The sequence below is a fragment of the Leucoraja erinacea genome, chromosome 1, assembly GCF_028641065.1.
Source record: "Leucoraja erinacea ecotype New England chromosome 1, Leri_hhj_1, whole genome shotgun sequence".
Classification (NCBI taxonomy): domain Eukaryota; kingdom Metazoa; phylum Chordata; class Chondrichthyes; order Rajiformes; family Rajidae; genus Leucoraja; species Leucoraja erinaceus.
This window is the reverse complement of record NC_073377.1, coordinates 142,636,141-142,653,648: the sequence shown is the minus strand read 5'-3', so window position 1 is coordinate 142,653,648 and position 17,508 is coordinate 142,636,141. Positions and strand designations below refer to the sequence as shown.

General features: G+C 44.4%; 1 long non-coding RNA gene across 2 annotated transcripts in view; it reads right to left on the bottom strand.

The window, feature by feature from the left end:
• Positions 1 to 1,442: 1,442 nt before the first annotated feature.
• LOC129702863 (uncharacterized) overlaps positions 1,443 to 17,508 on the bottom strand; it is a 41,066-nt gene continuing 25,000 nt past the window's right edge. For both annotated transcript variants that reach the window (XR_008724460.1, XR_008724459.1), the window contains exon 3: positions 1,443 to 2,982. This is a non-coding gene — a long non-coding RNA (uncharacterized LOC129702863). The remainder of the gene's footprint in view (positions 2,983 to 17,508) is intronic.

The window sequence follows — 17,508 nt, the reverse complement described above, 5'->3', positions numbered from 1 at the left end:
AACCGTGGCAAAAATCACAATTAGAGCAAGTATCAGACAAGAAATGTAAGTGCTATACGAGAATTTGAATAATATAATAACTCTTTGGTGGAAATGTGATTCACATTATTGAGCAAGTGCCTGAAGTTGGGAAAAGGGGAAGTACAGCGGGATCTGGGGTCCTTGTTCATCAGTCAATGAAAGTAAGCATGCAGGTACAGCAGGCAGTGAAGAAAGCAAACGGCATGTTGGCCTTCATAACAAGAGGAGTTGAGTATAGGAGCAAAGAGGTCCTTCTGCATTTGTATAGGGCCCTGGTGAGACCACACCTGGAGTATTGTATGCAGTTTTGGTCCGCTAATTTGAGGAAGAACATTATTGCTATTGAGGGAGTGCAGCAAAGGTTTACAAGGTTAATTCGCCAGAGGGCGTGACTGTCATATACTGAGAGAATGGAGCGGCTGGGCTTGTACACTCTGGAGTTTAGAAGGATGAGAGGGGATCTTATTTAAACATATATTATTAAAGGTTTGGACACGCTAGAGACAGGAAACATGTTCCCGATGTTGGGGGAGTTCAGAACCACAGTTTAAGAATAAGGGGCCACAGTTTAAGAATAAGGGTCGGCCATTTAGAACAGAGTCGAGTAAACACTTTTTCCTCACAGAGAGTTGTGAGTCTGTGGAATTCTCCGCCTCGGAGGGCGGTGGAGGCCGGTTCTCTGTATACTTTCAAGAGAGAGTTAGATAGGGCTCTTAAAGATAGCAGAATCAGGGGATATGGGGAGAAGGCAGGAACGGAGGTACTGATTAGGGATGATCAACCATGATCACATTGAATGGCGGTGCTGGCTCGAAGGGCCGAATGGCCTACTCCTGCACCTATTGTCTATATTGTCTATTGTGTTTTTCATTCATACTTGGGGAACAGTTCAGAAATGTTTTTTGAATAATTACTTCAAGAACAATGAGAAAAACTTGAATAGCCATGAAAACAGGTGAGGGGAATTATGATGAAGGGACCAAGTTGAGCCCATGCTTTTGATGTAAGCACCTTCCAACACCAAGGTGAATACTAACTGATACAACACAGCCAGGGTAAGTACACTGTTTAATGGCACCTTCACCTCAGTAGCAGGCTCAAGGTTGTGAGAAGCTACCACCATTTAGAGACAAGATAGACAAGGAATGGATGACGTTTTGGGTCAACAACTCTGGCAGCATCTCTGGAGAGAAGGAATGGATGATGTTTCGGGTCAAGATCCTTCTACAGAGGAGCGTCAGGGGAAAGGGAGATGAGAGGTACAGACGGTGATGTATATTACCAGCCTTCCTGAAAGCCAGCTTATGACTGCATCAGGTAACAAATTAATGAAGACATCTTTAGTGAGGCAACGAGATATCACAATGTTCCTTCCCCAAGTTCAGGAGGCAGAAGGCACAATCTCTCGGCCCTTACAATGCTACAATCCATACTTTTTAATAAATTAAAAACAGAACACATTTGTAGAACCCCAGTAGCGGCCAGAAAACAATCAAACAGAGACAAACATGATTCATTTCAATAGTACTAATGAGCGGGTTCGACATGCTGCCATGTCTGATTAAGAGATGGCATTAAGTGGAATGTCAGGATCCAAAATGGTGGTGTTGCTGTCAGTTCACTATTGCTTGCTGATTGGTATTAAAATCTGTCTTTTGACTTCCAGTGTCCATTGGCTGCATGTTTGCCATTGCTCTAATCAATATCTGAAGAATCAAAATCTGAAGAACAATGTCTGAAGAAGGGTCTCGACCCGAAACGTCACCCATTTCTTCTCTCCGGAGATGCTGCCTGTCCCGCTGAGTTACTCCAGCAATTTGTGTATATCTTCGCTCTGATCAATATGATATCCTGTGCAATTCGTATCATAGATGTGCAATAATGCATCAGATGACTTTTGCAGGTTCCCTTTAGACCCAAAGTCTTCACAACTCGAATCCAAATTTTGCTGCTTCAGCATTTTCCAAAAAGTCCTTTTTCTGTTATCAATGTCCTTCAGTGGATGCATGTACAGGCATCATGTTACACACTACCTACCATATCCAGAAATCCAGAGAATAGGAAATACTTCCAGGTTTTCTTCTTTGATGCTTGATAGTTTTATGTTCTGATTATCTTTGGGCAACTGGTGCAATTCTATCCAAAGACAAGGACATTTTCTGTGTCAGATTACATTGATATCTAGTGTCGTTGGCATTTCAGAAAAATGACCCGTTGATGGTTCCATAATCAGTTATCTGATGTATGCAGAAATATCCGACTCAAAGACTTCAGCATTATATCCGAAGGATCAGACAGTTCACCGGAAAAGGTGATGACGGATTTAACATAAATGGGTTCAATCACGTTGAAAAGTTAATTTAATAAGTGTACAGTCTTATTTGCACAATCTGAATCTGTTATATTTCCTATTTTAAATAAAGCTGTCCATTCCTTCTATATTTTTATAAATATAAGATATTGGTGCAGGAATTCAAAATTGATAAGGCCTATACATCGTTAACTGTGTAGGAAAGAAGTGCAAATGTCGGTTTGAACCGAAGATGGACACAAAAAAGCTGGAGTAACTCAGCAGGCAGCATTTCTAGAGAGAAGGAATGGATGACATTTCAGGTCTCAACACTTCTTCAGGCTGTTGAACCCTTCTCAACCCTTCTCTCCAGAGATGCTGCCTGTCCCACTGAGTTACTCCAGATTTTTGTGTCTATTAACTATTGAAGGCTCGGTTGATTTTCCACGCAGCTATTATTCACAACATTGGCACAAAAGCACCATCACTTTTTCAAGTGGGTTAGCTTCAGCTGCCCTGGAGAAATACTTTCCGAATGGCTAATATGGATAATGGAATCCTTTTTCTTGGTCAACTGCCTGAGGGTGCACAGGAATCAGATGGCTCTACTTTCTCCATGGGCTTGGTGACTTTTGTCTTCTTTTGCTGGCAGTTTTCTGTAGTTTCTTCACCTGCCAAAGAAAGAAATTGGAAATTTCAATCAATTGTTTTACTGGTGTCCAGCTTAATAAATACAAACTTGTTAGGTTTTGAAATGATGCTTCAGGACTTACTACTGCTAAAGCAAACTGTGTGAAAATATTACCCTTCAGGTTCCTATTAAACCTTTCCCCCCTCACCTTAAACTTATGTCCTCTGGTTCTCGAGTCCCCTACTCCGGGCAAATGACTTTGTGCATCTACTCAATCCATTCCTTTCATGATTTTGTACACCTCTATAAGATCACCACTCATCCTCCTGCGCTCCAAGGAACATAGTCCTAGCCTGCTCAACTTCTCCCTATAGCTCAGGGCCTCAAGTCCTGGCAACATCCTCTTAAATCTCTTCTACACCCTTTCCAACTTGACAACATCTTTCGTATAACCTGATGCTCAGAACTGAACACAATACTCTAAATGCGACCTCACCCTCACCGACACCTTGTATAACTGCAACATGACCTCCCAACTTCTATGCTCAATACTCTGACTGATATAGTGTTAAAGAGGGAACTGCAGATGCTGGAGAATCGAAGGTTACACAGAAAAGCTGGAGAAACTCAGCGGGTGCAGCAGCATCTATGGAGCGAAGGAAATAGGCAACGTTTCGGGCCGAAACCCTTCTTCAGACTGATCAGGGGTGGGGGTGGGTGGGGACAAGAAAGGGAAAAGGAGGAGTAGCCGGAAGGCTGGAGGGTGGGAGGAGACAGCAGGGGAGCTGAGGAAGGGGAGGAGACAGCAAGGACTAACAGAATTGGGAGAAGTCGATGTTCATGCCCCCGGGGTGCAGACTCCCCAAACGGAATATGAGGTGCTGTTCCTCCAATTTCCGGTGCTGCTCGCTGTGGCCATGGAAGAGACCCAGGACAGAGAGGTCGCAGACGGAGTGGGAGGGGGAGTTGAAGTGCTGAGCCACCGGGAGGTCAGCTAGGTTATTGCGGACCGAGCGGAGGTGTTCGACGAAACGATCGCCCAACCTCCGCTTGGTCTCACCGATATAGATCTGCTGACATCTAGAGCAGCGGACGCAATCTCTGCATTACCTGCATTATCTTTACCTGCATCTCTTCCAACCTCATCTATTGCGTCCGCTGCTCTAGATGTCAGCAGATCTATATCGGTGAGACCAAGCGGAGGTTGGGCGATCGTTTCGCCGAACACCTCCGCTCGGTCCGCAATAACCTAGCTGACCTCCCGGTGGCTCAGCACTTCAACTCCCCCTCCCACTCCGCCTCTGACCTCTCTGTCCTGGGTCTCCTCCATGGCCACAGCGAGCAGCACCGGAAATTGGAGGAACAGCACCTCATATTCCGTTTGGGGAGTCTGCACCCCGGGGGCATGAACATCGACTTCTCCCAATTCTGTTAGTCCTTGCTGTCTCCTCCCCTTCCTCAGCTCCCCTGCTGTCTCCTCCCACCCTCCAGCCTTCCGGCTACTCCTCCTTTTCCCTTTCTTGTCCCCACCCACCCCCACCCCTGATCAGTCTGAAGAAGGGTTTCGGCCCGAAACGTTGCCTATTTCCTTCGCTCCATAGATGCTGCTGCACCCGCTGAGTTTCTCCAGCTTTTCTGTGTAAACTCTGACTGATATATATTTGGTGGTATATATTCTTGCCCATCTTCTTGTTTCTGTTTATTTATTACCCGACAGCACGTTAAAAACAAATTCATAACTCAAAACCTTTTGAAATGTTTCTAATGTGCTTGGTAAATACATGTTTCTTTGCTTTAAACTGGAAGAAAGTTGATTATTTTATTTTATTCGTTTTATGGATCGAAGTATCGGAGACGAGGTTACTTTGCCTGAAATGACACTATCTTTTAAAAGCACTGCATTTTATTATTTAGCAATATCTCAGCAAGTAGTTTTAGTTACTGAGGATCAGAATGAGGTTTTATATTTTGGTCAGAAATAAGAGTCTAAATGGAATAGATTAGAGTTCAGAAATCACTAAAAGTAGTGTTAGACACAAAATGATCAGTTCAAAGGTTATTTTATTGGTCACATACACCTAGGTGTAGTGAAATGCTTCTTGCCAATGCAGCACATAAAGAAAGAATACAGACATAACATTAATAAGAGATTTAAACATAAAAAAACATCCTCCCACAATGGTTCCCACTGTGGGGGAAGGCACAATGTCCAGTCCCCATCTCATGTCCACCCATAGTCGGGCTTATTGAGGCCTCCACAGTCGCCTTTATGGAGGCCCGATGTTCCAGGCCGTTCTCGCCTGGTGATGGTGCTCTGGCGTCAGGAGAATCCTCTCAGCGGCATGGGAACCCTGGAACGGCCGCTTCCCTTACCGGAGACCGCGGCTTCCGAAGCCAACAAGGCCGCGTTGGATGGAACTCCACCACTGGCGATCTCGGCAAGAGATCCCAGGCTCCTGATGTTTAAGTTCAGCGCCTCCACCTGCAGCTGACCGCTCCACAGTCCCGCAGCTCCGCGATGTTTCATCGGCGGTCTTCAGCTCACCGGAGCTCCAGCGCGGCGATCCGGGCAAGGCATTGCCCGCTCCGCAATAGCGCTCCAGCGCTGTGCCGCCGCCGCCGAAGCCAAAGTACTGGGTCGCCGCTCCAGGTCCTCTGGTAGGCCGCGAGGACGGGTCGAAAGTGCAGCCCGGAGAAAAGCTGCCTCTCCGACCAGGTAGGGACCCTAAAAAGTAATTTCCCCCTTCCCCTTCCCCCCACCCCCCCCCCCATATAAAAAAGACTAGAGCTCTAAAAACAAAACACAAACTCACTAAAAATTTAAAAAGAGTGAAAAACGAGCAGCTGCAGGCTGGGCAGCCATACCACACAGGGCTGCATACCATCAGCGGGACAGACTGCAACTGGAGAGAAGGAATCCGTGATGTTTCGGGTCGAGACCCTTCTTTCCAGATTTGTCTTCTTCAGACTAGTGTTACTGCAGCATTTTTTGTCTATTTTTGGTTTAAACCAGCATCTGCTGTTTCTACCCACACTGAAAGTAGTGACTCAGGTGTAGTAAATAAATGGAACATCGGAATTAATTTCCAAAAGAACAGAATTAAAAATCATATGAATTATTTTAAATTTAGATGAGATCATACTGGGTGGTCTGCATTATTTTAATCTGTGTTCTACACAAAATAATAAAGAAGCACTGGAAGAGATTTAGAATATGCTAATTTTCAGGAAAGATTGACAGGCCTGAAACGATGAGTCTACCAGGGCAGTCCTGTTTGTATTCTGTTGCTATGCCTTGGGTAAGAGATAGAGGTAAGCATTGTGGGGTTGGGGCCGCGTTGGTAGTGTCATAGGTGTTGGTATGTTCCTTATTTACTTACATTTGTATACAATTGATCACCAGCTGTCTAATGTTTTATTGCGTGTATTGAACAGGTTCCAAAGAAAATCTTAGAACTCAAAAGTTGCTTTGTCTTGAATGAAATTGGAGATCTGCACAAGCCTGCATTTTTAATTCTGTGAGCATGGATGGTACAGTGGATTGTGTGGGCCTGAATCTGAGAGTGTGGCGACTGTGCCTGGCTGCTGTGGGGGTACATTGGTCTAGCATCGTGGAGGCTGTGGAAATCTGCTGTAATAATGCAGGAGACAGTAGCCTGGTGTTCATGGGTGGAGTGTTGGCCCACGGGGAGGAATGAGAAGGTGTCTGAGAACCTCTAAAATGGCCTCTGCAAGGTGGATTTGAGTCTGCCATTCCACAATGGCTATGCCTTTGTCCGCAGGTTTGATGACAAGGTAGGGATTATTGCGAAGTGAGTAGAGAGCTGCATTTCAGAGGGGTTGTGCTTGGAGTGGGTGAGGGCAATGGAGAAGCCAAGGCAGTTGATGTCATATCATCATTTGGAAATTATACGGCCAAGAGAGAGTGAAAGACCAGAAGGGCGTAGTTCAAGGGGTGGTGAAGAAAAATACTGGAGACATAAGAAGGGGTCATCGGCCAAAGACTGAGGACTTCTTTCCAAAGGAATAGGTACCGCGATGGAGGCGACGGAGGAAGAGCTTACCAGCCTGTCAGGCCAGAAGTCATTGAGTTGAAGGCTCTGCAGAGGACAGCCTGCTCAGCATCAAAGGTGGATGGTAAAGACGTTACAGGTGGGGTGAAGCATGGGGCCCATCAGTGGGTAATGAGGGAGAAGGCTCATATAAACTCACATTCAACTTATATCTATTAATTTATAAAACAGGAATTTTAATTAAAATATAATAAATATAATCTACTGATAGTGCCATTGATGAATGTCAGAGTTATGCTGGGTGTGCCAACTGGGTTGGCATGAAGTTGAGAAGCCAGTCGCTAGGTTCTCAGTACTTGATGGGACTACTGCTGGATCAGCGTTGAATCCCAGAAAGAGATGGAAGATGAATGTGCTGCCAGCTGACCTGCCTTGTTGCCTGCATTCCAGGCTGCAGTATGCAAAGGGCGAAGTCTAGAATGCACAGCTGTCTACAGGTCCTGACGTAATTGTAAATTGCAACACACCCAATATATTAATGTGATATTTTTTAAGATGTTATAAATATTGCAAGAAATAGGTATGTATTTTTTGTATTTTCTACTCAGGGGAAATGAGTTAGTTCTTTCAGCAAACCATTTTTTTTTTTTGCATTAGTGAAGAATGCAATACCATTATTTTGGCAGCATTGCTTAAATCAGCAACATTTCTGCTAATTCAAACATTTAATTTTGATATAATTTCGCCTTTACTCTTTATTTGCTTTTGTCAACATTGGTATCATTAGCAGTTAAATTATGTATTTACTCAAACTGGAAAATAAAAAAAGTGTACTGGACATCACAGCTCAGTTTACAGGGCTTGTAAATGCTCAGATCAATATTGAAGGTGTTGGTATGTTCCTTATTTACTTACATTTGCATACAATTGATCATCAAATTTTGGAGATATTGCAACTAAACAGCTGAACAAATTTCCTGTTTGAACTGTTGCCGTCAGGCAGACGGTACAGATCTACAAGGACAAGGACGAACAGACTAAAAAACAGTTTTTACCCCACTGCTATAAAAGCACTAAATGTAGCCGCCAAGGAACGCAGGGGCGAGACATACTAAGGGGATGTGGTACACTGTGAAATCGACAGAAGGATGGAGGGTTGGGTGTTTATGCGTGCTATTTTCGTGATATTTATTTTAGTTGTTTATCTTTTAATATGTTATCTTGTATGTATCGTTAGCTTTTAGAAATGTTTGAATGGTGCACTGACTGGCTGACATTTTTAAATTTCGTTGTACATGGTTCATGTTACAATGACAATAAAGAAACTATTCTATTCTATTCTATTCTATTCTAAATTCATCACAGAAACGTTCCTTTGCCAATCCAATGTAGTTTAGAAAAATCTGTCAGTATTTATATAATCATCCTTTACTGAAAACATGATTATCAGACATATTTCCATATAATGTAAAAGGTTTTTGACAAATATACTTCAAGATGATAATTCTGTGAACACTTGGTTCCCACGTTGGCTATAACCAGTGTGGGAACTTGGAGCTAGAAGGAATTAACTATCTTAGAGAAACAAAAGTGCGCTTTATGTCCAATTCAAGGACGTATTTAGTCGATATTAGTTTAGTTTGCAGAGTTGAATGGTTCTGTTACTACTTCTATGTACATTCACTAAATGGTAGTTGGCTTATATTACATCACAGCAATGACTAGGCTTCACAACGTAAACCATCAGCTGCAGCCTGGGGTCACGAAGAAGCCTACATTAGAGAAAGCCTTTCATCTTAATGCTAAACCAACACAATTTGATAAGGACATTTTATTCATTCAACTACAGAAGGTACAACCTCAAAAATAAAGTAGATTACATGAAAAATTCCATTGTGCTGAAGAAATATAAACAAGACACCAGCTGTCTAATGTTTTATTGCGCGTATTGAACAGGTTCCAAAGAAAATCTTAGAACTCAAAAGTTGCTTTGTCTTGAATGAAATTGGAGATCTGCACAAGCCTGCATTTTTAATTCTGTGAGCATGGATGGTACAGTGGACTGTGTGGGCCTGAATCTGAGAGTGTGGCCACTGTGCCTGGCTGCTGTGGGGGTACATTGGTCTAGTTATAAACTAGTAATGGAGTATACTGAACCAAAATCTCAAAGGTGAGAGTTCAAATGTCACTTATGGGAACAGTTTAATTGAAATTCAGTTAAAACTAATCTAGAATTTTGAGAAAAAAAGTTCATCTTAATAATGGTTACAGATGGTTGCAAAAACAGCTCTGCTTAATGGATTTTCCTCAGGAATGGAAACCCTGTTTCAATATCTAGTATAGCTTAAAGGTACACAAAAATGCTGGAGAAACTCAGCAGGTGCAGCATCATCTATGGAGCGAAGGAAATAGGCGACGTTTTGGGCCGAAACCCTAGTATAGCTTATCTGTGATTACAGACCCAGCAATGTGATTAGCATTTAATGGCCTCAACAAGTCATTCAATTGTCACAAAACCACTAAAATAGGAGTGAAACTGGATGAAAGAACTGTCATCAATCTAGACCATGGAATTGCTCCCAGTCTGATCAATCTTTCAAATTATTTTTTGTAAAAAATCTGAAGATTGGTGTCTAGAGCATCAGACATCATGCTAGATTCATTCATCTCACTCTTTGGGCACATCATGCCCCACTGTGGCAGGACAGACCCACCAGAGCTGATATCATAGTGTTTAATCAGGAAGCAGTGCTGCTGTGGCACTCAACTTTGACTATAGACCGCACAAAATCTCATGGCCTCAGATTGGCAAGGGAACTATCCTGATTACCCTAGCACATGCTTTCAGCCCATGAATCAATGCTCCTCCATATTAAAGGTTAAGAGGTAAAACAAATTTTAACAGAGAAAGTTTTTTCCTTTCTGGTAAAAAAAAAGGTCATTAACTCTATTTCTCTCGCCTTGAATGCTGTTTTAAAAAAACATCAGATTTCCAGCCTCTGCAATATTTTCCTTTTGAGTAAATGCTTGACATCTGTTATGGACCAAGGCTGGAACCTTCCTTAAATATTACCCTGATCAGACATATCCAACGACACTGTGGGAAGCAAGAGAGGAGCTTGCCGGAGACCTGGCTGAGATTTACGAGTTGTCATTAAATGCAGGTGAGGTGCCAGAAGACCGGAGGGTGGCAAATGTTGTGCCTCTATTCAAGAAAGGCATCAGGGAAACTGTGTGGTACCTGGCACGAAAATCTCAGACAGCCTAGCGCTGCTGAGAGATACCATTGTCTACGTGCAGGACAGACGGGTGGATGCCTGCCTAGTCAGCTTGGACCAGGAGAAGGCCTTCGCCAGGATATCGCACACGTACATGAGGGACGTGCTCTCAAAAAAGGGTTTTGGGGAGGGAATCCGAAATTGGATCAAACTGCTCTACATCAATATCCATAGTGCAGTCCAAATCAATGGGTGGGAATCAAACAGTTTCCCCGTCAGGTCTGGAGTTAGGCAGGGTTGCCCTCTTTCTCCTGTCTTGTTTGTCTGCTGTATTGAACCTTTTGCCGAGTCCATCAGGAAGGATGCGAGCATAAGAGGAGTGACATTGTCAGGCAGTGGGGGCACTCAGTCCGAAACCTCCCTGTACATGGACGATGTCGCCGTCTTCTGCTCGGATCCAGGGTCAGTCCGCAGATTGATCAGCATCTGCGATGTCGGGAGCCAGGGTGAACCGCAGGAAGAGCGAGGCCATGCTCTTTGGCAACTGGCCCGACCGATCTTCCGTCCCCTTCACCATCAAGCCTGACTTCTTGAAGGTGCAGGGGATCTGGTTCGGGGGGACTGAGGCGAATAACAAGAATTGGCTGGAGCGGATAGCCAAGGTGGGGAAGAAGCTGGAGCTGTGGAGGCAACGCTCCCTCTCCATAACCGGGGAAAAATATGGTCATCAGGTGTGAGGTGCTCTCGGGGCTGCTGTACTTGGCACAAGTGTGGCCTGTCCCTCCCTCCTATGCCACGGGGATCACCCGGGCCGTCTTCCAGTTCATCTGGGGGTCGAGGATGGACCGGGTGCGACGGGTCACAATGTACAAGTCGGCAGACAACGGGGGTAAAAGCGTGCCCAACGTCGCCCTCACCCTGATGGCCACCTTTGTGTGTGGCTGCATCAGGCGGAGTGTAGAGCCAAGGCACGTGGGCACCAAGTGTCACTACCTGCTGAGGTTCTCCCTGTCCCCGTTGTTGCGAAGGATGGGCCTGGCGCAGATGCCACGCAATGTGCCAGTCAGCTGGACATTGCTGCACCATCTGTCGTTTGTGGAAAGGATCTTCCGGACCAACACCTTTGACCACATGTCCATCGGGCAGTGGTCAGCACAGAATGTCCTGCAGGCACTGCAGGCAAATGACTCCATGTATCCGGTGGCGTGGTTCCCAGAGCAGACTGCCCAGCTTGTCTGGCAAAATGCCTCATCGCCAGAACTCACCAACAAGCACCAAGACCTGGCTTGGCTGGCGGTGAGGGGAGCCCTCTCAGTCAGATCCTTCCTGCACCGTCGCAACCTCACTACCAGCGCACGCTGACCTTGGAACGGCTGCTATGGAGAGGAGACAGTTGCCCACCTCGCCCACCACACCTTGCAGAGTGTGGATTTGCAAAGAGAGTCTGGAGAAGTATGCAAGGGTCCCTGGAACGCTTTATCCCAAACAGCTCCGTCACAGAGGACTCTGTGATTTACGGACTGTTCCCAGGGACACATTCAGAGACTGACATCGAGTGCTGCTGGAGGGTCATCAACTTGGTGAAAGACGCTCTTTGGTCTGCCCGAGCGTTGTTCACCACCCAGCAGAGCAAGATGTCCGTTAGGGAATGTTACAGACTGCAGGAGTACGTGCTGAGGGACACACTGAAGCTCGGTGCAGCCAACGCCAAGGCTCAGTGGGGGAGGACCACAGTCTAGGGTCCTTCTGCTGCTGGACATGGGGGGCAGGGTATGGTGGAGACGCCCCTCAAAGTAAGTGGGCCACATGAATGGCAAGTGTGGGGGACAGATTTGTGAAACTTGAACAATGTATATAGACTGTATTGAACAATTTGTATAGCCTCCGAAAATGTCGGATGAATTTTTCGCACGGTTCATGTATTGTATATATTTATTACCTGAATAAAGCCTATTTTGAAATTTAAAAAAAAATCAGGGAAAAGCCAGGCAAACTACAGGCCAGTGAGTCTAACATCTGTGGTCGGAAAGGTACTTGACAGTATTCTATGGGATAAGATATACATGCATTTAGATGGACAAGGGCTGATTAGGGACAGTCAGCATGGTTTTGTACTTGGGAGGTCATGTCTCACAAAATCAATTTTTTTGAAGATGTGACCATAAAGATTGAAGACAGAGATGTAGATGTTGTATAAATGGATTTCAGCAAGCATTTGATATGGTAAGCTGCTCTGGAAAGTTAGATCACATGGGATCCAATGAGAGACAGCTGAATCGATACAAAATCGGCCATGGAAGGAAGCAGAGGGTGATGGTGGAAGGATGTTTTTCAGACTGGAGGCCTGCGACAAGTGGTGTTCCTCAGGGTTCGGTGATGGGCTAATTGCAGTTTGTCATCCATATCAATGATCTAGATGACAACATACATGTCGTGATCAGCAAGTTTTCGAATGACACTAAAAGGGTGGTATTGTAGATAGTGAAGATGGTTGTCAAAGATTGCAGTAGTATCTTGATCGCTTGGGCAGGTGGGCTGAGGAATGGTTAATGGAATTTTATACATAAAAATGTGTAGTGTAGCAATTTGGGAAGTCTAACATGGGCAAGACACATTGAATGGCAAGGGTCTGCGGAGTGTTGAGGAGCAGAGGGATCTAGGAGTGCAGGCATGGTTCCTTGAAAGTGGCATCGCAGGTGGATAGGGTGGCACATTGACCTTCATCAGTCAGAGTATTGAGTATAGAAGTTAGGACATTACAGTATTAGACATTGGTGAGGCCACAATGAGAGTATTGTCTTCAGTTTTGAGCACCATGTTATTGGAAAGATGTTGCCAAGCTCGAAAGGGTTCAGGGAAAATTTACCAGGAATGTTGCCAGGATTTGAAGGACTAAGCTATAGGGAAAGGTAGAGCAAGATATGGCTTTATTCCTTGAAGCACAGGAGGATGAGGGGGTGATCTTATAGAGGTGTACAAAATCATGAGAGGAATAGATCGAGTAAACCCACACAGAGTAGGGGAATGTAGAACCAGAGGACATAAGTTTAAGATGAGGAGGAAGATTTAATGGAACCCAATGGGTAATATTTTTACACAAAGGGTGGTGGGTGTATGGAATAAGCTGCTGGAGGAGGCAATTGAGGCAGGTACGTGTAGTTGAGGCAGGTACAGGTTTAAGATACATTTAGACAGGTACATGGAGAGGGTAGATTTAGAAGGATTGAGGCCAATAGCAGGCAGGTGGGACTAGAGTACATGGGACAGGTTGGTCGGTGTGTGCAAGTTGAGCCTAAGGGCCTGTTTCCACCCTGAATGACATGACACTGGTAACCTTAATTTAGTCATCGGGAGATCAAGTTCCATACTGGTTGAGAAACGTTTTTTTGTTTCCTCTGAGTATGCGAATACTCAGGAAATGACAATAAAGATTTACAATTACAATTACAATTACAATATTTGACCTCTGATCTGATATGAGTTAACGAGGTGGAGCTATTATAAAACACTATGCCCACAAATGCCAATGATGATCCAGGGAATAATGATCTCTCACGAGTAGGGCTGCCATTGCCAAACGTTAGGTACAAGTAGGATTGCAATTTGCTGACTGGAGTTCATGAGCAAAAGTGATGCACATGAAAAACGAAGCTAAAATAGATTAGGGTTTATCTCCTACTTAAAGAACGATCAGTGCCTGCCTAGTGAAGCTGCAATTTAGGATTACAGACATGCTGAACAATTAAACAGCACGCAATCAACAGATCAAATTTATCCTATCATGTCCTATCACATCTAGTCGTGATTTGAAGTAGATTAAGCAGCAACTGGGAGGAGATGGCTCCAAGAATACTGCACGGAAACAGGCCTTTCTGGCCAAAAAGTCCGTACCGACCAGCGATCCCAGCACCTTAACACTATCTTACGCACACATTAAGGACAATCTTTACACATACCGAACCCATTAACCTACAAATCTGTTCGTCTTTGGAGTGTGGGAGGAAACCAAAGATCTTGGCGAAAACCCACGCGGTCACGGGGAGAACCGTGCAGACAGCACCCGTAGATGGGATTGAACCCGGGTCTCTGGCGCTGCAAGGCAGCAACTCTATCACTGCACCACCGTGTGTGTTGGAGATGAGACTGGAGCATTTGCAACATGTTCAGCCAGATGTGGCAAAGTGATCATTTATAACAATGCTGTAGGACCAGACAACATTCCCACCCACAGAACGGAAGAGCTGTCATCCAAAACAAGCAGTGCCCCTCGCCAAGCTGCTCCAGTTCAGTTACAATACTGACCTCCCCCTGACAAATTGCCACTGTAAATGCTCTTCACACAAGTACAAATCCAGTCCAGTTAATTACCTCCCATTCAATTGACTCTCAGTCATCATGGAATCTGTCATTGACAATGTTCTCAAGGGGTGGGAGATTGCAACCTTCACGTGGTCCGCCATGTTTCGACCAATGCAATCAACCTGGCGTGCACAATCAAATAAGATCAAATAGAACAAGGTGTCCTACAACTTTAGGCTGTGCACGCCATATGCAAGAAGAAGAACGCTATCAAGTGGCGCCTATTCGTTGATAACCTGCTCACTGATGTCCCAGATTGAGTTTCATTCGGACCATTCAGTTAGGGACCTCAGCAGAAGCTTGGTAACAATGTGGTCCAAAGAGCTGAAGTCAAAAGATCATAAGTAATAGTAGCAATAATTAGGCCATTCGGCTCACAAGTCTACTCTGCCATTCAATCATGGCTGATCTATCTCTCTCTCCTAAACCCCATTCTCATGCTTTCTCCCCATAATCCTGACACCAGTACTAATCAAGAATCAATCTATCAAATATCCATTGACCTGGCTTCCACAGCCTTCTGTGGCAAATAATTCCACAGATGGAATTTCACACAAGGTGACTGCTCTTGACATCAAGACACCATTTAACTGGCTGTGGTATCAAGGTACTCTGGTAAAAGTTAAGTAAAAAGGCATCAAGGAGAAAAAACTCCGATCGTTGGAGTCATACTTTGCACAAAGAAAAATGGTTGTGGTTGTTGAAGATTAATGATCCCAACCCCAGCATATCACAGCAGGAGTTCCGCAGGATGGTGTCCCAGGCCTAATCATCTTTAGTGCTTCCTTCCATCACAACACCAGTGGTGGGGACGTTTGCTAATGATTGCACAACCTTCAATTCCATTTACAGCTCCTCAGTAAATGAAGAACCTCATTCAGCAAGACAGAGAAGCCAATTAGTCATGCAATGACCAGTCTCAAGCATCATATGTGCTGCAAAAATGCCATACAAAAGCCATCTTCATTGAAGGAGTATTTATTCATGTATCCTTGACAGGCAATGGCTGTGCTGTTGCTGTTATCTCATTATCAATACTCTCAGGCTCTATATTGATTAAAAAAAACATACTGTAGTTATGAAAGTCACTCAGAGATTGGGCATCCTGGAATGGATCTCAGAGTAGTAGCTCAGCAAGTGGGTGAATTGAGAAACGGTAGCGGTTAGGTCAAATAAGTCTCAAAGGAAGAACAGACAGGGCCAGGTTCATGAGCACAGTGTGGATGGTAGGCTGATGTGTTTCCTTCCAATCCAATGAATATTACAAGCAAGGCAGATGAATTTGGGATAGACACAAAATGCTGGAGTAACTCGGCGGGTCAGGTAGCATCTCTGCAGAAAAGGAATAGGTGACGTTTTGGGTCGAGACCCTTCATCAGACCCCATCAGATGAACTTAGGGCCTGGATTAGTACATGGAATTACAATGTTGTAACTATTACAGAGACTTGGTTGAGAGAAAGGCGGGACTAGAGTTAGGCCATTTGGCCCATCAAGTCCATTCAATCATGGCTGATCTATCTCTCCCGCCTAACCCCATTCTCCTGCCTTCTCCCCATAACCCCTGAGTGAAGCAAATACTTGTCAGTCATAAGGGAAATGACCATCAAATGCAGAAAGCTGAAAAAAAATTAGTTGTATATTTGAATGTCCATTTAATAGAGCAGTATTTCTCAAACATTTCTTTAGCATGACTATTTAAAGTATGGAAATATTCAGCAACACAGAAATAATGTAGTTGATATGCAGGTAGCATGTGATCAATAATTTCGTACAATTTTATACTGTTAATAAATAAAATTAAACTTTAGCTGCTGGTAGTAAAAGCAGTTGCCCAGTCAAATGAATGTGGAAAAAAAACTAATATAACATCAAACATCTTTGCAACCCCACTTTTTATCTTTGCAACATTGAATGCAGTTGTGATGACTCCAAGGCTGGGAACTGCTGTAGTGGAGTTTGGTGGGGGCATGTAATGAGAAGCTGTGAGAGGCAATTTGGAGGTGTACTGCCCCTGGATTGGTGGTATAATTTTATTCTGACTTTTATACTGGTTGTTTTCCCATTCTAAAATATGGACACAGGATATTAGAATGGGAAAAAGATGAACAATTTACAATGAGTAAAGGTCTAAGCAGGAAGCAGAGATTTGTAAAAAAAAAAAAAATCCTTCCTGTGATCCTACCATGCCTCAAATCAGAATTAAATGCCTTGAGGGTCTCGACCCGAAACGTCGCCCATTCCTTCTCTCCAGCGATGCTGCCTGTCCCACTGAATTACTCCAGCATCTGTGTGTCTATTTGAAGTGCCTCCATACAGATGTTACTAAAGTTCTTTGCATTGAAACATCACATCAACATCAATTTGAGGAAGGACATTCTTGTTATTGAGGGAGTGCAGCGTAGGTTCACAAGGTTAATTCCTGGGATGGCAGGACTGTCATATGCTGAGAGAATGGAGCAGCTGGGCTTGTACACTCTGGAGTTTAGAAGGATGAGAGGGTATCTCATTGAAACATGTAAGATTGTTAAAGGTTTGGACACGCTAGAGGCAGGAAACATGTTCCCAATGTTGGGGGAGTCCAGAACCAGGGGCCCCAGTTTAAGAATAAGGAGTAAACCATTTAGAACGGAGACGAGGAAACACTTTTTCTCACAGAGTTGTGAGTCTGTGGAATTCTCTGCCTCAGATGCCAGTGGAGGCAGGTTCTCTGGATGCTTTCAAGAGAGAGCTAGATAGGGCTCTTCAAAATAGTGGAGTCAGGGGATATGGGGAGAAGACAGGAACGGGGTACTGATTGGGGATGGTCAGCCATAATCCCATTGAATGGCGATGCTGGCTCGAAGGGCTGAATGGCCAACTCCTGCACATATTGTCTATTGTTTATATCCTCCCCTTTGTACATGCTCTTGAGAGAAAACATCAATCTCAGCGATATGCCTATTGGTTTTTTTGATTGTACTTTACCTCCTTTTTG